The 21,155-nt window shown below is 38.4% G+C and overlaps 1 protein-coding gene across 12 annotated transcripts in view; it reads left to right on the forward strand.

Moving 5' to 3' along the window:
- The window catches only part of ADD1 (adducin 1), an 88,754-nt gene that overhangs the window by 1,712 nt on the left and 65,887 nt on the right, over window positions 1-21,155 (forward strand). The window contains exon 1 of one of the 12 annotated variants that reach the window (XM_061145389.1): window positions 130-151. The exons of the other annotated variants lie outside the window; for them this stretch is intronic. The gene's annotated coding sequence lies outside the window, so the exon portion shown is untranslated. Of the gene's footprint in view, window positions 1-129; window positions 152-21,155 lie in introns of those variants that run through there. 12 annotated transcript variants of the gene reach the window in all.

Here is a 21,155-nt window from a genome sequence, read left to right on the forward strand (position 1 = left end):
GTGAATGGTTTTGGCAGTCCCAGCTGCTTTTCAGAGTTTTGATGTGGTTTACAGGAGGACAAATGGTATGATTTGTTTTACTGCTTGTGTGGTTTCAGTTACAGAGGCTCACTGAAAGACGTGAATCTAAATTCTACCCAGTCTTCAAAAGGTGGGATAGTTTCCTCTCTAAAATATGATTTATACAACTAGCCATTTTCTCCTTTAACTCTTTGATGTTGTCTGATATTGGTAAGGTTTTGTTTGGTATTCAGTTGTTATTGATTTTGGTATAAAAAGTGTTTCTTTAGATGATTATTAGTTTTTAGTTCTTTCAAGTTGTCCTTGTATTGCATCAGTAAATACTGAAGTGCTTTAAAAGATATTTAAAAAAAATAATCAGATATCCAGCCAGTTTAAAATTTTCTTGATTGTCATAATTTTTAACAGTTTGACAGCTAATATAAAAAAGACATTTTTTATTATGTGAAACTTAGAGATTAATTGGACTTATTTATTTTTATATGTTCAGTTCTTCCCACCACGTGTAGAGAGACTAGTATAATAAACCTCTCTTTACCCTCATCTAGCTTCAGTAGTTATTTACTCATGGCTAGTTTTGCTTTATCTGTATCCTCATACCCAAGATGTCATATGATTTTAGCTGTTAAATATTTCTGTATGTCTATTTTCTTGATTTTAACAGTTTGAATCAGGATCCAAATGCATACATTGTGAAATGTTTTAATCTATAGCTCCTCCTCCATCTTTTGTTGTCGCTTGTAATTTATTTGTGCTGAAATTGTTGGTTTGTCCTGTGGAATTACTCACAGTCTGGATTTTATTCTGTTTTGTAGTTTATCTACAAAACAGTATTTTGCTGGATCTTATTCTGTTTTGTAGTTTATCTACAAAACAGTATTTGCTGTAAATGTAATTTAGTTAGAACTAAAGGCATTATCAGATTCAAGTTTTATTTTTAGCAAGAAGACTTCATAGGTTAGTAGGCAGATAAAGATTAGTAGTCTTTTAAATTGAAGTATAGATGATTTATAGTGTTTCAGGTATATAGCATGTGTATAGATACATATTCTTTTCAACTTCTTTCCATTGTAGTTATTAAAAGATACTGAATATAGTTCCTTGTGCTACACAGTAGGTACTTTTAAATCTATTTTTTATATAGTAGTGTGTATCTGTTAATCCCAAATCCCCAATTTATTCTGCTCCCTCTTTCCCCTTTGGTAGTCATAAATTTGTTTACTTAGTCTGAGTCTGTTTCTGTTTTGTAAATAAGTTCATTTGTATAATTTTTTAGATTCCGCTGAAGTGATATCATATGATGTCTTTCCTTGTCTTGCTGCACTTAGTATGATAATCTTTAGGTCAATCAATGTTGCTGCAAGTAGTCTTTCTTCATGTTTGGATCCCTTGATGCTCAGTGTTTAGCGTCATTCTTTCATTAGGTATTAAAAATGTTGATATTTTAATTATATAACTTCATCATTTATTAGCTGGAATATTTCTGTGAAGAGCAGTTTCCCTTCCTTCATGATTTGGTTACCTTGAATTGTAACTCTCTTAGGAAAGGCAGGATAAATGGTTAATCCTGCTACATTTTATATTAGTTTTCAAAATAATGAGTTGGCATTCTCCAAAAGTGGCCAGTGAGTTGTGTATATGTATTTGTGTCATTGTGAACTCATGGATTTAAACGTATTTATATGGTTCAGTTCATCGTAGATCCTTATTGAGACTCAAATTGTTCCATCATTGTGTAATAGAAATCTGTTCAAATTGGCTCCTAAATCCTTTAGACACAAGTCTTTGATCGCTCTTTTTTCTGGTATGACAAACCACACCAGGCTCATCTTGTACATTTTTTGTCCCAGCCCTGGAATCATCATTTCTCTAAGGGGCCTTGATTTTTTTTTAATGAAAAAATAATATTTAGTAATTAACTATCTGTGCCCTGGAGTTGTTTATTGCTGCTGAGTTGATCATTGTTTCTAGGTCTTTTCAGTGCACACATGGTGGATTACTGACACTTTTAGTTGTAAAGCGAGATGACAGAATTCTGTTTAACCTTTTTAATCTTGCATGTGTCTCTTTTTTCTTCTAAGATAAATGTCTTGACTCTAATTACTCATTGTTTTATCCTACACTGTATATCAGTATCAGAAGAATAATATGAACACTAGTACCAACTAATAAAAGGTGTTTAAGACGTCTTTTTTGTATCCTTATTTGGAATATGTAGTCAAATTATTGTGTTTTAAAGTCGCTTGGAGTAGTTAGTGCATGATTTTGCTACTACTGGATGTTTAGTGTTCTTTTGTTTTTTATTTTGTTTTCAATGTTTAGGGATTGCTTTTTGTTTTTTTTCCAAATTGAAATATCATGTAAGTTACAGGTATACAGTGTAGTGATAAATAACTTTTAAAGGTTATACTCCATTTATAGTTATTATAAAATACTGGCTAAGGAATTGCTTTTTGTCTTGTTTTGAGGTTCCATGTATAAGTGGGATCATGCGGTATTTGTCTTTCTGTCTGACCTAATTTCATTTATAGTATTCTCAAGGTTTATGTATATTATAGAAAGTATCAGAATTTTCTTTCTTTTTAAGGCTGAATAACATTCCATTGTATGTAAATACCACACTTTGTTTATTCATTCATCCCTCTGCAAATATTTGGTTTGCTTCCACATTTCAGCAATTGTGAATACTGCTGCTATGAACATGAATGTACAAATACCTCCTTGAGACCCTACTTTCGGTTCTTTGCGTTATGTACTCAGGAGTGGAATTGCTGGATCAGATGATAATTCTGTTTAAAAAATTTTGAGTAAGCATTGTGCTGTTTTTCACAGTCGCTGTACCATTTTATTGATATATTCCCACCAGTAGAACAAAAGGACTCCAATTTTTTCACATTCTTGGGAGCATTTGTTTCCTTTTTTTTTTTTTTTGATAGTAGCCACAGTGGTCCTCATACCCATTAGGATGACCACTGTGGCTACAGGCTACCTCTGTGCCATCAGGCTTTTTTCCCCACTTAACATGTGGCATCTGTGCCAGACTATAGTATAGACTTATTTCTCATTCCTTTCAGTTGCACTGTGCTCCTTTATATGGTTGTACCATACTTTATTCAGGAAGATAGGACTGCTTTTTAATGAATGTTCTTGTCCATTAATGGCAATTTTTTTCACTTTCACTGTAACGTGGTGAAATTTTACTGATGCATTTAAAGTGATCAGAATGGTAAGAAGTACTTCACATAAATGTAATGTCATACTCTTAAATTCTGTTCTGTTGAGAAGACTTCAGCCTTCTCTCTTATGTGGTAGTTAGCCAATACTGATGTTAAAAGATTTCACTTTAACTTTTTTTTTTGCTTTTTAATATTTGCTATTTCAGTCCCTCAACTGCATTAATACACTTTGGAGTTGGCTTCAAAAATGTAATTTCTGATATAAAATCATCTAATTCTTATTGACACAATATTAATCCAATTGTAAATATCACATTTTATCTTTTTTTCTGTTATCTGTTCTCTCATGTATTACCGGTCTTCATAATCACTGAATTCTTGAGTATTTAGCCATTAAAGTCTAAAATACTAGACCCGGAGACTTTAGTGTGGGAAAGCCAGAGCTTATAGCTGTAGTCGTTAATGCTGTCTGGCAACATCAGTTTTGTCAGTTCTACCTTCAGAATACGTCCTGGCTCAGTCCTTCTGTCCCGTCACCACTGTTACCACCTGGGTCCCAGTGGATGTCATGTCCCTTGAGCTACTGTAGCAGCCTGCAGCTGGGCTCCGAAGGTCCTTTCTTTCTGCTTAACCTCCACCTGGCAGCCAGAGTGATTTACATACAGTAGAGATTGGATCATGGTGTGCCTTGCTAAAACTGTCAAAGACCAGTAAAGTATTAATAGTTGCCTTTAGGTAACTATGTGGCTGTTGGATAGGGGTGGGAAGAAGCCTTACATTTTACTGGATAACCTCATAAATAAACCTTTCGAGTTTTGATTCATGTAATTGGATTATGTACTCAGAATAAATTAAGTAATTGTACAAACAAATCAATCCAATGACTTCCCTTCATACTTAGAACAAAATCCAAATTTCTTCTTCTTTTTTTTCTGTCTGTGCCCTATGGCTTGTGGGAATGATCCTGACCAAGAATTGAGCCCGGACCCCTGGCAGGGAAAGCACTGAGTCCTAACCACTGAGTCAGAGAATTCCCCCAGATTTCTTACGATGATCTCCCAGCTCACTTTCTTCCGTTCTTCCACTTGCCCATTTATGCTGCATTTACATGGCCTTCCTAGAACCTGTCTAGCTCTTATTTTTGTTTTTTTGACTGAGCTGTGAAGGTGGGGTTACTGTCCACATTGAGTGCATACATTGTGGTTAAATGCCTTTGGACTTTGCTTTGATATCTGTCACTCTCTCTGTTTAAATGACTATTGAAAATAGGGATATGCTTTTAAGTGGCAACACAGGTTTTCTAAATCCAGTTTATAAGCTTAAATTTTTGTGTTTTTAAATACCTACTGTGTGCTAGGCATTGTACTTTTTATGTGCGGGAGCCAAAAAGTTCGTCCAGGTGTTTCCATTAGATGTTACGGAGAAACCTGTCTGATTTTTTTTTTGCTAGCCCAATATTATCTAATTTAATCCTTAAAACAATTCTATTGAGTGGATACTATTTTCATCTCATCAGATGGAAAAAGCTAAGAAAGTTTAAGTAATTGCCAAGGTCACACAGGAGGTGGTGGAGCTGGGATTCAAATCAAGGATGTCTGACTCCGGAGATGATGCTCTGTGACACCAGGCTCTGCTTCCTGTTTTCTATACACTCCCGTAGTCCTGTCACTTCAGTCACGGATTGTAACTGTTGGCCCTGGGCTTCCCCGTGAGGGCAGCAGCTGTGCTTCATTACTGTTTCCTGAGGCTAGTACAATGCCTGGAATAGAGCAGGTCCTTAAGAAATATTTGTTTCGGTAGTGATCCTCAGTTAATTTTTTAAAAGCTTAGCTGTGAAGAATAAAGTTCATGGCAAATTATTAAAGGCTTATCTGTTCCCTCAAAGCAGAAGTTGACAGACTTTTTGTAAAGAGCCAGATAATATTTTAGGCTTTGAGTGAGTGTTGGTCGCTCAGCTGTGTCCGACTCTCTTCGACCCCATGGACTGGAGCTCCCACCACGCTCCTCTGTCCATGAGATTCTTCAGGCAAGAATACTGGAGTGGGTTGCCATTCCCTTCTCCAGGGGATCTTCTTAATCCAAGGATCAAACCCAGGTCTCTTGCATTGCAGGCAGATTCTTTACCATCTGAGCCGCCAGGTGTTTCCTTAGGCTTTGAGAGCTATATGATCTCTGTTGCAACTAAACTATTCAGCTCTGCTGTTGCATGAGAGCAGCCATAGGTGATTCGTAAGTGACATGGCTGTCCAATAAAACCTTATTTGTGGATGCTGAAATTTGAATTGATTTTCATGTCCATCATTTATTTATGCTGCGTATATTATTTTTTCTAGCCCTTAAAAATCAAACAAAGCTTGTGGCCCTTATAAAAATAGGCAGTGGGCTGGAGTTGGCTTCAGGTGGGGCATCATTTGCTGATTTCTGCCTGGAGTTTAAATTTTTTCATTAGACCAAGTTAGACATCTGCCTTCTGCCCTTTCTTGTTTTGTTTGCCAGTGGACTTTCTTTTGTTGCTTCCTGCTTTGGTCTACAGTAAGGAACTGTGGAGGAGAAACACTGTCCTGAGATGCCACATGATACTGGCTGCAGGGCCATCGTTGTGGGCTTTATCCATTATAGTAAATGAAGTAAAGACTCTCCTTTGTTCAGGAGATCTGCTTTACTTTTCATTGAGTAGAAGTTTCAGCTTCATTATTCTAGTTCCAACCCAGAATGGATGTTTGTATTTTATGTTTGTCCTTTAGATAATATATTTCAGCTGTGGTTTAATAGTGAGCACTACTTGGAGTTAGAAAGACCTGGTTATACCTGGTTGGTTAACTTTCTTCACTAAATAGATCTTTTATTGAGTTTAATTTTGTTTTTTTTTGAGTTTAATTTTTATTTTACTTTGGAGTATAGTTGATTTACAGTGTTGTGTTAGTTTCAGGTGTACAGGAAAATGATTGTTATAGCCTTTTTTTTTTCTAGATTCTTTTCCGATATAGGTTAATACAGAATATTGAGCAGAGTTCTCTGTGTCATACTGTAGGTCCTTGCTGATAATTTTATACATGGTAGTGTGTATATGTTAATCCCAAACTCCAAACTTATCTCCCCCTTTTCCCTTTTGGTAACCGTTTGTTTTTGAAGTCTGTGAATCTTTTTTGTAAACAAGTTCATTATTATTATCTTTTTAGATTTTGCATATAAGTGATATGTGGTATTTGTCTTTCTGTCTTACTTCACTTAGTGTGATCATTTCTAGGTCCCTCCGTGTTGCTGCAAATTTTGCTAGATTAATCTTAAGCTGACATTATACCTGGCCCAGAGGAAGAACCCAGGAAATGGCAAAGCTCATTTTCTACCCTCACCTCCATCACTTTCTCCACCTCACATACTTGGCCACATCACTTCCCTGTTTTGAACTTCAGTTTCCCCGATTGTACAGTGGGTATGATAATGCCCTCCATAGGTACTTCATAGAACTAGTATGATGGTTTGGGACTTCCCTGGTGGTCCAGGGTTATGAGTGCACCATGCAGTGCAGGGGATGTGAGTTCAGTTCCTGGTCAGGGAGCTAATACCCCACCTGCCACATAGTGACTGAGCCTGCGTGCTCTGGAGGTGCAAGTGGAGAGCCTGTGTACCACAGCCCAATGCAGCCAATAAATAAAAATAAATATTAAAAAAGAATCGGTATGATGATTAAATTAAAAAGTACTTTGTAAGCGATAGGTGCTGCTTAAGTGTGTTGAGTTATTATCACATATTTAGAATATACTTGAGGGGAAAAACAAGAGAGGAACCATTACTAATGGTGCATTAACTTCTCTTAAATGCACCCCCAGCTGTTAACTTATCTCATGCCTTTTGGGTGTGAAAGATTGTACTGAAAAAGCTATGCTATACATATTGTAGCTCTTTTTGCCAAATGAGAGGTTAGTGTTTGAGAAAATGTAATGCTTATAATTCAGAGGTGCCATTGCTATACAGGCTTACTACGTGGAATTGTAAATTTGAGCCAGAAGTCTTGAAACTCAAATCCTTGGGGCTAAAATCTTCTCGTTTTTACTTTAAAAATGTTGCGTCACTGTCTTCTTGCTTGCATCATTTCCTACAGGTGGTCTGCTGTCACCCTTATATTTGTTCTTCTACATAACATGTCCCTTGTTCTTTGACTGCTTTTAAGATTTTCCTGTCACTGGTTTTGCGATTTTATTTTGATGTGCTTTTCTTTCACTTCTTTATTTAGCCGTACCAGTTCTTAGTTGCGGCATGCAGGATCTTTGGCCGTGGCATGTGGGATCTAGTTCCCTGACTAGGAATTGAACCAGGTCCCCCTCCGTTGGGAGCAAGGAACCTTAGCCACTGGACCACCAGGGAAGTCCCTTGATATGCTTTTGAATTCAGTGGGTTTTTCTTTTTTTTTTTTTTTTCACGTTTCTTGTGCTTGGGGTTCACTGAGCAGCTTTCTTGGATCTCTGGGTTTATAGAGCCAAATATATAGATCCAGATTTATAGATCTGTGGGTTTGTTCATCAAACTTGAGAAAATTTTGGGCATTATCTTTTTGTGTATATTTTCTTTGTGATGTTGTCTTTGAGAACTCCAGTCCCATTCATGTTGGATTATTTAAAGTTGACCAGCAGCTCAGGGATGCTCTGTTCATTTATTTGATTGTCTTTTTCCTTTGGTTTTTTTTCTTTATATTGCTTAGTCTTCAAATTCACTACTCTCTTGTACAGTGTTTAATCCACCATTAATCTTGTTCAGTGTAAATTTTCATCTTACATGGTGTAGCTTTCATCTTTAGAATTTCAGTTTCTGTCATTTTTATCTTCCATCTCTCTATTTGAGGTTTTGAATGTATGTAATAGAGTTGTACTAACTGTTTTAGTGACCTTGTCCACTAATTTTAACTTTACTTTCACTTCTCGGTTGGTTTGATTGATTTATATCTCCAATATGGATCTTGTTTTTCTGCTTCTTTGCTTGTTGGGTAATTTTTTATTGGATTCCAGACATTGTAAATTTTACACTGTTGGGTTCTGAATTATTATTTCTTCCTACAAACATTCTTAAGCCTTGTTTGCTCTGTTTTGTTAGCAGTAGGACTTTAACATTTTTACTATGTTGTAGATGGTAAAATTTTTACTGTGTTGTAGATGGTGAATGGCAACATTTTCTTTTAGATAAACTACTAGCCTCCTTGTGGAGAAGGAAATGGCAGCTCACTCCAGTGTTCTTGCCTGGAAAATCCCATGGATGGAGTAGCCTGGCAGGCTACAGTCCATGGGGTCGCAGAGAGTCTGGCACGACTGAGTGACTTCATCTAGCCTCCTTGAGAATGGAAAAATGACTGAAACAACAGTAACAGCAACACTTTACCTGCTTTACCTGTGAATCTGATATATCATTTTGTTTTTATTTTCCCCTATGCTTTGGCAAGTTATTTTGTTGAGTAGAGGGCTGTCCTTTTTTGATTTCCTTTAGTCTGAGGCTTTGAAAGCTGAGTCTGAGAGTTGGTTCAGTAGCAGGTTAAGTATGCCGACACCTGCTCGGTTTGTTCAGGACTCACTAGCTGTCACGTGACTCTTTCAAATATTTAAAATATCTAGGAACTTTGACATAGCATAATATTAAACTGTAACAGAGCTGTTTAATAGTTCATGCTTGTTCTGACCTTCTACATGCAGGAGGCTTGAGTTGGAAGCAGTGAAGGGAAGCAGGTTTAATTTCGTTTGCCCTTTGAGCTTTATTCCAGAAGTACCTTTTAAAACAATTGTTGTGCCTAATGTGTAACATTGTTTTTGATATCTGTTAGCTTAAAAGTGTTGAGCATATTTTGATATGATTTTATATTAATTTAAAATATACATAAGAAAAAAATAGCATTTTTCCTACATGGGAAAAAATAGCATTTTTAAATGCAGTAGGAGTGAAGTCTGGGGGACACTTAAATTTTAACTGAACAGTATCTTGAAAACCTACTCTGCCAGGATAAAGTGACAACAGCAAGTTTTAAAATGTTATTTTGCAAGGATGTTTTGCTTTCTGTAGCTTTCATTAACTTGGAGTCCCATTTCCTCACATACTGTTATTGAGCACCTGTTTTGTGCTGGGGACTGCTCTCGGCATGGTGAACAGAGCAGGGGATAAGATGCATGTCCCTCTCTTGGATGAAGTAATAAAGCTAGACTGTCGGTAGCAATAACTGCTGTGAAGAGCACAGAAGCAGAATAGGGGGCGGAGAATGAGGGCAGCAGGGTCTGTGGTAGATTGGGGGGGTGAGGGAGGCTTCTCTGAGGAGGTGACGTTTGATTAGCGATGGAATCTGTGTGCATCTGGGAGAGAGCGTTTGGGCAGTGGAGACCCATCTTACTGTCTGTGGTTTCTTGTTGCCTGTTGGTGGGGGCAGGTAATGTAGGCTAGACATCTGGGAAAAGAAAACCCTTATGGGCTGTGAACTCGACGAGGAAGCAGAGCAGGTGCTGTTTGCCAGTGTCCCTATACCTGCCTAGTGCCTGGCACTGGGTAGTGCAGATAGGAAATGAATTTTTTTTGTGTGGAGCCCATCTACTAATGACAATATTAGTAGTGGTAGTATCATTATTAAGTGATTATTAAGTTATAGTAATAGCCACAGGTAATTTTTATTGTGCACTCTGTGGGGAGTATTGTACCATTTTGCAGACGAGGAAGCCATGAGGCAAGTTAAGAAACTTGCCCAAGAGCACACAGCTGGAGTGGGGGTGTGTACTTACCTCCTTTAAAGGTAAATTGTTAAAAGTGTTATACATAGCAACACTGATTTTCTTCCTTTTAATACATCTTGGCAAATGCTCGATAGCAGCACACAAATCTATATCATTCTCTTTAATAGTCTCAGGCTTTTTCTTTTACCTATATAATTTATTTAATCACTGCTATATTGATAGGTATTTGTTTCCAGATTTTTACTGTTATAAGCTTTTTAAGGTTAGTATTCCTTGTGTTTGGGCACTGTGAAGTATATCTGTAGATATTGACTCAGAAGTGAAATTGCTCGGTCCAAGGATAGTTTGCATGTTGTTGTTCAGTCACTGAGTCGTGTCTGACTCTTTGCCACCCCAAGAACTATAGCATGTGAGTCCTCTACCCCTCACCATCTCCCGAAGTTTGCCCAAGTTCATGTGCATTGCATTGATGATGCCATTCAGCCATCTCATTCTCTGACGCACTCTTCTCCTCCTGCTCTTAATCTTTCCCAGCATTAGGGACTTCTCCAGTGAGTCAGCTGTTCTGATGACCAAAATACTGGAGCTTCATCTTCAGCATCAGTCTTCCAACGAGTATTCAGGGTTGATTTCCCTTAGGATTGACTGGTTTGATCTCTTTGCTGTCCAAGAGACTCCCTTTAATTTGCATAGCTGTCTCCAGATTGCCCTTCTGAGGAGCTGTACCAGTTTGTACACCCACCAACTGCATGTATTCCCTATTCCCCACATAAGAAAGTGTGTATGTAACATATAGGTGATCATGGTACCTGTCTTACAGTTATTATGAGGTTTAAGCTGGATTTAGAAAAGGCAGAGGAACCAGAGATCAAATTGCCAACATCCTTTGGGTCATAGAAAAAGCAAGAGAATTCCAGAAAAACATCCACTTTATTGATTACACCAAAGCCTTTGACTGTGTAGATCACAACAAACTGTGAAAAGTTCTTAAAGAGATGGGAATACCAAACCACCTTACCTGCCTCCTGAAAAATCTGTATGCAGGTCAAGAAGCAACAGTTAGAAGTGGACATGGAACAATAGACTGGTTCAAAATTGGGAAAGGAGTGTGTCAAGGCTGTGTATTGTCACCCTGCTTATTTAACTTAAATGCAGAGTATATCATGAGAAACACTGGGCTGGGTGAAGCACAGGTTGGAATCAGGATTGCAGGGAGAAATATCAATAACCTCAGATATGCAGATGACACCACCCTTATGTCAGAAAGTGAAGAAGAACTAAAGAGCCTCTTATTGGAAGTGAAAGAGGAGAGTGAAAAAGCTGGCTTAAAGCTCAACATTCAGAAAACGTAAGATCATGGCATTCGGTCCCATCACTTCATGGCAAATAGATGGGGAAACAGTGGAAACAGTGGCTGACTTTATTCTTTCGGGCTCCAAAATCACTGCAGATGGTGACTGCAGCCATGAAATTAAAAGATGTTTACTCCTTGGAAGGAAAGTTATGACCAACCTAGACAGCATATTGAAAAGCAGAGACATTACTTTGCCAACAAAGGTCCGTCTGGTCAAGGCTATGGTTTTTCCAGTAGTCATGTATGGATGTGAGAGTTGGACTATAAAGAAAACTGAGTGCCGAAGAATTGATCCTTTTGAACTGTGGTGTTGGAGAAGACTCTTGAGAGTCCCTTGAACTTTGAGGAGATCCATCCAGTCCATCCTAAAGGAGATCAGTCCTGGGTGTTCATTGGAAGAACTGACGTTGAAGCTGAAACTGCAATACTTTGGCCACCTGATGCGAAGAGCTGACTTATTTGAAAAGACCCTGATGCTGGGAGGGATTGAGGGCAGGAGGAGAAGGGGATGACAGAGGATGAGATGATTGGATGGCATCACCGACTCAATGGACATGGGTTTGGGTGGACTCTGGGAGTTGGTGATGGACAGGGAGGCCTGGCGTGCTGTGTTTCATGGGGTGGCAAAGAGTCGGACACAACTGAGCAACTGAACTGAACTGAACTTACGGCAGAAAGTGAAGAGAAACTAAAGAGTCTCTTGATGAAAGTGAAAGAGGAGAGTGAAAAAGCTGACTTAAAACTCTACATTCAGAAAACTAAGATCTTGGCATCTGGCATGGCATCCAGTCCCATCACTCCATGACAAATAGATGGAGAAACAATGGAAACAGTGAGAGACTTTATTTTTTTGGGCTTCAAAATCACTGCCGATGGTGACTGTAGCCATGAAATTAAAAGATGCTTGCTCCTTGGAAAAAAGCTATGACCAGCCTAGACAGCATATTGAAAAGCAGAGACATTACTTTGCTGACAAAGATCTGTCTAGTCAAAGCGATGGTTTTTCCAGTGGTCATGTGTGGATGTGAGAGTTGGACCATAAAAGAAAGCTGAGCACTGAAGAAAGGATGCTTTTGAACTGTGGTGTTGGAGAAAACTCTTGAAAGTCCCTTGGACTGCAAGGAGATCCAGACAGTCCATCCTAAAGGAGATCAGTCCTGACTCTTCATTGGAAGGACTGATGCTGAAGCTGAAACTCCAATACTTTGGCCACCTGATGTGAAGAACTGACTCATTGGAAAAGTCCCTGATGCTGGGAAAGATTGATGGCAGGAGGAGAAGGAGACAAGAGAGGATGAGATGGTTGGATGGCATCACTGAGTTGATGGACATGAGTTTGAGGAAGCTCCAGGAGTTGGTGAGGAACAGGGAAGCCTGGCATGCTGCAGTCCATGGGGTCGCAAAGAGCTGGACATGACTGAATGACTAAATTGAACTGATGAGGTTTCAATGAATTAAATGCTACCTAGTAAGTGGCTGTTATATATTACTAATATAATTATTAACCATATTTCTGAACTTTATTACCAAAAATATTATAAGCCTAGGAACTGTTTCAGGAGGTTGGAAAAGGGGTTTATATAATTAACCACAGAAGTATATGCCCCCAAATGTAGTCCCCTTTTCAGCTCTGCAGCAAGGCCTTGGGATCTCCAGAGGCCTGTGGGCCTCAGACTGAGGTTGGGATCAGTCCCACAGGCACATGCAGATAACACCGGGGTGCCCTCAGGGGCCAGGTGCAGTAGAAGCTGGCAACCTTCTGTGTGTCCATAGGAGGAGGAGGCTGTCCTCTGCGAGGCCCTTTAGAACATCCTGCCTCTGACACTTGTTCTCCCTTTCTCTTAATCTGGTAAGGCTTAATTTAAATTTGCCTCATGGTTTGACTTAGCGGAAATGATTCAGGGAGCGCCTCACCTGAGAAGCAGGTTTTCTCATCTGCATGCTGTTGCTTGACGTTTCTTGTGGAAGAGACCAGCAGTGTGGTGCTGAGGAGGTCGTAGCTCTTCAGTCAGGATGTGTGAGTTTACTGCAGGGTCCCTGAGTGTTACCCAGTACTGCATGATGAAGTCACGTGACTGCGCCTAGCCTCAGTTTTTTCTGTCACATGTTGTGAGAACTCTTTGAAAATGCAAATGCTGAATGAAAAAGCATTTACACAAAAATTGGTACATGAATGTTCATAGCAGTATTATTATTAATAGCTGAAATATGGAAACAAACCCAGTAATAGAGAATGAAATACTGATGCATGCTAAGTATGGCTGAACTTAGAAACGTTATGCTAAATGAAAGAAGCCAGGGAAAGAGGTGGTGGTGGAGGGGAGGAATAGGAATGGCGAGTGACTGCCAGTGTGTGTGGGGCTTCTTCAGTGTTGAAAATGTCATAAAATTAGATTGTGATGACGGTTGTATGTGTCTGTGAATATACTAAAACCCACTGAACTGTACACTTTAAGTTGGTGAATTGTATGATATGTGAATACATACCAGTAAAGCTGTAAAAATGTGAATACTGCATTAGGCATTTTTATTCTCACTGAAGTAATTAAATTGTCCACTGTTAGTACAGTGCTGAGTATTAGGGGTATGGCATCTGGATGCATTTTGCTACTTAAAGTTTGCCCTGATCAAGTTGATGAAATTCTCTGAACTCATTTTTTTCTCCTGTTGAAACAGAAGTAGTGATCATAACAGTCTTCTCTACCTGGAGTTGCTGTGGGGCCACAGCGGGGCTTTTGAATGCATGTGGTATGTAGGTATGCTGTCAGCGTGCATTTCCTTCCCTTTTCTCTTCCATTGTACGGACCAGGGAGAAGCAGGTGTTAGGAGGGAAAGGCACAGAAAAGCAATACAGAGCCCTGGTTACTAGCTACTCCAGCTTTTTGTTTTTTAAGTAAATTTCTGTGCAGAGATAAAATTTTGTTTGTTACAGCTGTAAGCTTTTGCAGCTTAGCATGAACTTTGTGGTTAAGCCATCCTTTCCAAGATTTAAGAATATTTCAGTTAAGAGCAGCCTTGTTCCCAGGTGATACCATTAATCAGGTTATTATTGCACAGAACTTCAGTCAAGAAGGGAGCATAGAAAAGATGCTTGGTCTCATGGAATGAACTCCCTTTAGGACTGAGTGTCTACTTCCATAGGAGAGATGTGAAGATAGTTGCCCATTGTTGGGGAGCTGGGTGACCCTGTCATCCACATGCTGTCTTAAGTTTATTCTGAGAGTTGTCCCCAGGAACTGAAACACTGTGTACTTTGACAGCATCACCACCAGGAATGTCCCTTACCTAGAATGTCTGGAATACTGAATGTGCTCCGCTTCTGCCTGGGGTGTTTGATTATTTTGGAAAACAAGGAGTTTCTTCAGGGAAGCATTTCCGGCTTTTTGTCAGACAGCAATAGTATGAATTTTGTTTGTCTCTAATTTGTAATGACAGTAGTCACATTTAGGAGACTTATTAATTCATGGAACTTTTAAAAAGGCCTTTAGTGAGCCAGGCATTGCACTGGGTGGGCACTGGGTGTCAAACACAACAGGAACAGAGGTCCCTCTTCAAGGGCTCATGGCTCCTCAAATCAGAGAGTGCGGAAGCCCATGAGGATGAGGACACGGAGACTCCTGCTAGGGACTTCTCTGTAGGGACAGGAGCGCTCTCCAGATCACTGAAATGTTTCCTATCACTCACTCACAGTTATTTTTATTATTTCTACTTTATAAAAATCAAGCTAGCAGTTTTTTTTTTTTTCAAGCTAGCAGTTTTAAAGTGTGTTTTACTTTTTCTTGGTGTATTATTTCCATTTTGATGTCTTCATAATGCACTAGGGTGAAGTAGAATCCTCGGGAAAATAGTGTACAATTTGCTGACTATAGCTATGGAAGGTTGCCAGTACCTTTTTAAAATGAGTTATTTGTATGTTATTTCAGCTCTTGACCCCAGATTTTATTGTGCTGTGAGAACAGCTATGATGTCATCTTTATTCTCAGTAAAAATCAAGACTGAATGAGAGTTGCAAGGATACATGAGTTACATCGTATGTGATGTATGTTTTTTCCCCTGAAGGAGCATATGGACTGTGCTTTTATTTTTTATTTGTTGGCCACATCTGATGACTTGCAGTGTCTTAGTTCCCTGACCAGGGATTGAACCTGGGCCCCAGCAGTGAGTCCTAACCACTGGACGGTCAGTGAATTTGGTTCGTGTTTTTAAATTCAGATAAACAGAACTTTTGTAGCTATATAATCAAAACTATAATCTAACTTTCAGAGTAGTTTCAAGGATTAGAAATTATATAAAGCATAGTTTGATTGCTAAGTGGTTTGGACTTTATTCTTTTTCTAACTTCTTAGATGTTGATCGCATACTTATTTTTAATAGAAGTGTTGAGGGCTGTCCATTTCTGTGGAAACTTTGAAGGCTATACATTTGTCTAGAAGTAGGTCTTTAGTAAACCCAGCAGTTTCAAAGTATAATATTTTTATTATGTGTGTTCAAATTTTCATTATGATTTCTTCTTTGGCCTGACATTATTTAAAAGTGTGCTTTTAAATTTCCAAATATATGTTTTAAAAAATTGTTATCGACTTGTTTTAATTATATTGTGATCAGAGTAATGTTTTGTGTGTACCAATTCTCTGGAGTTTGTTGAGATTTTATTTCCGTCCAGATGTGAGGTGATTGTTTAATAAACATTCATAGTATTCTAGAGAAGAATTTTTTTAAGGATGTCATTTGCAAAATATTTGTTTATTTATTTTGACCCTGCTGCAAGGCTCGTGGATCTCGGTTCCCCCACTCAGTTCTGGCACTGCAGTGAAAATGCTGAATTCTAACCACTGGGCCACCAGGGGACTCCCATGAAATGTAACTGTTTTGGAAAGCAGGGAGCTGCAAGGTTCTGTATACTTCTGATGATCTTTTGATTACATTGTTCTTTTTTTCTGTTTACTGTTTGTTGACTTTTTTTTTTTTTTTTTACTGTTTTGCCTGTTAATAATTGGCTAATGATTTGGTGTTAATCTCTACATTATGGGTTAAACTACCCATTATGATGGTGCATGCATGAGTGCTCAGTCAGCTCAGTCATGCCCAACTCTTTGTGACCCTGTGGACTATAGCCCGCCAGGCTTCTTTGTCCATGAGATTCTCCAGGCAAGAATACTAGAGTTCCCTCCTCCAGGGGTTCTTCCCGACCCAGGGATCGAACCCATGTCTCCTGCATTACAGGCAGATTCTTTTCCCACTGAGCCAGCTGGGAAGCCCACCATTATGATGGTAGATTTTCAGTTTCTGAGTTTTTGCTGTTTTTCCTTTATATGTATTGACACCATTTTATTAGGCATATATATATGAATATTTTATTGTTAAGTTGAAATTTTTTTTTATCACTTTTTAGAATGGTGTTATCATTCTAATGAAATGATTTTCTTTTCCATGGTCTTTATTATCTCAACATTAATATAAATATTCCAGCTTTCTTTTGGTTATTGTTTGCTTGGTATGCATATTTTCATCCATTTACTTTTCAAACTTTTTATGTTCTGTTCTTATGTTTTATGATTATATTAGTTTTTTTTTTTTTTTTTGTGGCTGCTTTAACAGATTACCACAAACTTGGTGCTTAAAAACAAGAGAAACTTTCTCTCACAGTTCTGGAGGCCAGAAATCCAAAACCAGTGTCACCGACCACAGTCTCCGTGTTGATGGGCACGCACCTCCTCTCGGGCTGCAGAGGGGTTTGTTCCTTGACTCTGCTGGCTGCCGGCACTCGGGCTGCCGCTGCATCACTCCATTCTCTGAGGCCCTGGCAGATGGCCCCCTTCTCTCATCTTTGTAGCCAGCATCTCCATCTGCCTCCTTTTTGTAAGGATGCTGGCGATTGCATTTAGGGTCCATCCAGGTAATCCAGGGTAATTTCACCATTCTTGGTGCCTTAATTACATTTCCAGAATCTTTGCAACGTTAAAGTAAGGTTATCGCTAACAGGGATTAGGACTGATTTCTCTGGGGATCGTCACCAAACCTTCCACAGTGGGTATTATATCTGTCTTTTAACTGGTATAATAACATTTCCATTTATTGTGATTCTGATAGATTTGTACTTTTTCTGTCATCTAACAATTTGTCTTCTATTTGTAATTCCGCCCCCCCCATTCTGCCTTTTTGAACAACCAGGTTGTTTGGCTTGTTTTTCATTATGTATTCTCCTTGTCTGGTTTGGAAGTTACATAATCTATTATGTTCTTTTCATGGTTGTCCTTGGAATTTTGCCATGCATATTTAACAAAGTGAAATTAGTTTCATATTCCACTATCAGACAAAACAAAGACATTAAAATACTTTAATTCCAATTAAATCCAGTGATCAAGTTACTTGCTACTTTGTTCAGTATTTAGTCTAGCCTTTTTTTTTAAACTCCTAGATTGGACAGCATCATCATTATATTTTTCAAAAACATTTTTAGATTCGCTTTCACATTTAAGAGTTTCTTTACTCATGATGCTTACTGCTTTTCTGATTTTTACCCTGGGATTATTTTTTCTTCATTCTCCAGTCAAGAATACTGGAGTGGATTGACATTGCCTTCAGGGGATCTTCCTGACCCAGGGGCCGAACCCAGGTCTCTTGCATTGCAGGTGGACTCGTTTACCATCTGAGCCACCAGGGAATCCCTTTTCTTCATTAGAAACTCCTTTACTGTAGGTTTGTAGGTAGTAACTCTGTTTTTGTTTATCTGGAATGACATTATCTCATAGGCATTCTCCAAAAACAGTCTTGCTTGACACAGAAATCTAGATTGACAGTTACTTCCCTTGCAGTAGGTTCTCTACTTTTGTTGTTTCTGTCACAGGTTTGCCGATTGTCTGATTGTTATTCCTAGGTAGCTGGTGTCTTTTTTTCCCTTTGTCTGCTATTCGAAAAAAGTTTTTTGCCTTAGCTATTCTGCAGAATGATTACAATATTTATGAGGCAGATATTTACTTTGCTTGACATTTGTGGATTCATGTCTTTCAGTTATGTAGAATTGTCAGCCATTCCTCCTACATTTTCTTATTCTGTCTTCTGTCATAATTTGCATCTCCTTGTCCCTCTGTGCTTGTTCTCTGGTTAATTTCTTTTCAAATCTGTCTTTTAATTCACTGATTCCTGTTTGTAGGAAATTAATTGTTTTAATTCATTGTTGATTAAACTTTTTTTTCTAAATTATTTCATTTCTAAAAGTTGTTTGGTTTCTTTTTCAGCTCTTCTTGCTTATTTTAGATAGTCCCTGGGGATTGTCATATTTATGATTAATTTATTTTTAAACACTCTTCATACATAGTTATTCTCTGTCTTGTTTGATAATTCTAGTATCTGAAGTCTTTGAGGGCCCTGACCTATAATATATTTATTTCTTCAGTGATTGTCACTTATGGAGATTGTCTTTGGGTTTATTGAATTTTTAACTTGGACCCCATATGTGGTTGATCTTAACCTGTGGGATAACCTGAGGATGTTTTTTCCTGAGATGATTTTGTTTTCTTCCACTGTGACCCACGGTTATTCAGCCTGAAACCATTTCCACCCCCCTGATAGAGTTCAGTGCATCAGCTACTCCTTTTTTTGCCTCTACCAACTGAGATTTTTGTCATTTGACCTCTGGTCATGTCACATTCTGTGAGTGATTCCAATTCAGAGTTCTGGTTTCAGTCTCAAGGTTTTGGCTGTTATTGCTGTAGTTGTTGTTTTGCCCTTGGAGGTTTTATGTATTTCTTACATGCTAGTAATATTTAGAAAATAACAGTATGGAACATCTTATTTGAGTGGTGGGGACTCTAAAACTTTATTTCTTACTTGAGCTCTCCAAATGGTATTTGTTAGTAATGGGAATAGTGGTTGTGTATTGGTATAAAACTTAGGAAAAGAATATTTAGTATGAGGTGATTCTAAAGTGTACACTTTGAAGGTCAGTGAAGTTGATTTGTTTTTGCAGGAAAGAGCGAGCTACAGCTTGACCAGCATATGAGACTTGGCTAAAGCCATGTGTTCAGTTTTTTCATCTATAAAATGATCACGTGGTTTCTCAAGTTCTTTCTGGTGCTAAAAATGTGTACTTAGAAGGTTTTGTCTCACTGCTCTTTATTTCTGTTATGTTAATTTAATCAGCATTATTTAAAATCTGTGTTTAGAGAATTGTGTTGGGAATTTTGGAAGGTGAAGCATTTAATAGCTCCCTGCTTCAGTAAGCTTGAAATCTAGGGATTGTATTAAAAATTGATGGTACAGAGCAGTGATATATCTGTAAGAGGGAGCTCAAAAAGTGGTACTGCTGTGTGTTCCCTGTGCTTGTACTGAGGAAGACAGTGCCCATCGTAGAATGTTCTTCTAGTGTTCTTTTTAAAGAGATTGAGTCTTTAAAAAAAATATATATGTATAACTTTTATTTATTTATTTTTGTCTGTGCTGGGTCTTTGTTGATGCGAGGGCTTTTCTCTAGTTGTGGCGAGCAGGGACCAATCTCTAATTGTGGTGGGCAGGCTTATCTTTGCAGTGGCTCCTCTTGTTGAGGTCTCTTAAGGCACGCAGGCTTCAGTAGTTGTGACACATGGGCTCAGTAGTTGTGATTCCCAGACTCTAGAGCCACAGGCTTAGTAGTTGTGGCACATGGCTTAGCTGCTGAACAGATGTGGGATCCTTCTGGACCAGGGATCAAACCAGTGTCTCCTGAATTGGCAAGTGGACTCTTATCACTGAGCTACCAAGGAAGCCCTCAGTCAGTCTTTAGAGATGCTAATGCTGCTTGTAATAATAATAAAAGAACAATAACAACAGCCATTTATTCTGTTTACTGTGTGCCAAGCACTGTATGAAACATTTGACATAAATTAACTCATTTAATCTTAAGGAAGTAGATAATAATATCATTCCCACTGACAGGTGAAGAAACTGAAGCATAGAATGTGTGTTTGTGTGCTCAGTTGCTTAGTTCTGTCAGGCTCTTTGCAATCCCATGGACTGTAGCCTGCAGACTCCTCTGTCCATGAGATTTTTCAGGCAAGAATACTGGAGTGAGTTGCCATTTCTTAATCCACGGGATCTTTTCCACCCAGGGATTGAACCCACCTCTCCTGTGTCTCCTGCATTGGCAGGTGGATTCTTTATCACTGAGCCACCTGGGAAGTTTATAGAGAGATTAAAAATGTGGCTAAGGTTACGCAGACAGAAAATGGCAAACTGGGATCAGAACCCAGGAGGCTTGGCTTTGAGGGTCTCTACTCTAGATATGAATTGAGCACATTTATTAATCAGCATTGAGAGGCTAGCAGAATTTTTATGAAGACCCAAGCCAGATGTTTTGTGTATCAATATTATCTCTCAGATTTTGGAAATAAAAACAGAATAGGGTGCAATACAGTTCACTTAAATTTGTTTAGTTGAACGGATAGTTGGTTGGCTTATCTTTGGCTGCCTCACCCAGAGTTGTTTTTAAAACCACACCCAACTCTCTTTCAGTAACCTACACTACAGTATTGATTTAGAAATTGAGTTAGAGTGAGAAACCTCACTTCTTTATTTGTGCTCCATGATAGATAGAGTAGATAGATAGATAGATTGATAGAACACAGTAGTTTTAATAGAATGTTTTTAATTAACGTATTTTAACTTTTAGTTGGTTAAACTTAATGTTCTTGAAGCTTTTGAAATGAACTTTTTTAGCAACTACTTTCACATTCTCATCAGATATTAGATAATTTAAATATTTCCTGTTTGTCGGGTACTCACTGTGTCAGACATTGTACTAGATAGTTTACACTTATTTTTTCTAATTGTCCCAACAGCCTTGAAACATGATTTGAATATGTTTTATTGCAAATGAGGAAACTGAAGTGAAAAAGATGACAGTGAAGATTACGAGGCAGAAGTGGGTGC

This window comes from Dama dama, chromosome 6 (assembly GCF_033118175.1).
Source record: "Dama dama isolate Ldn47 chromosome 6, ASM3311817v1, whole genome shotgun sequence".
In the NCBI taxonomy this organism is placed as follows: Eukaryota; Metazoa; Chordata; class Mammalia; order Artiodactyla; family Cervidae; genus Dama; species Dama dama.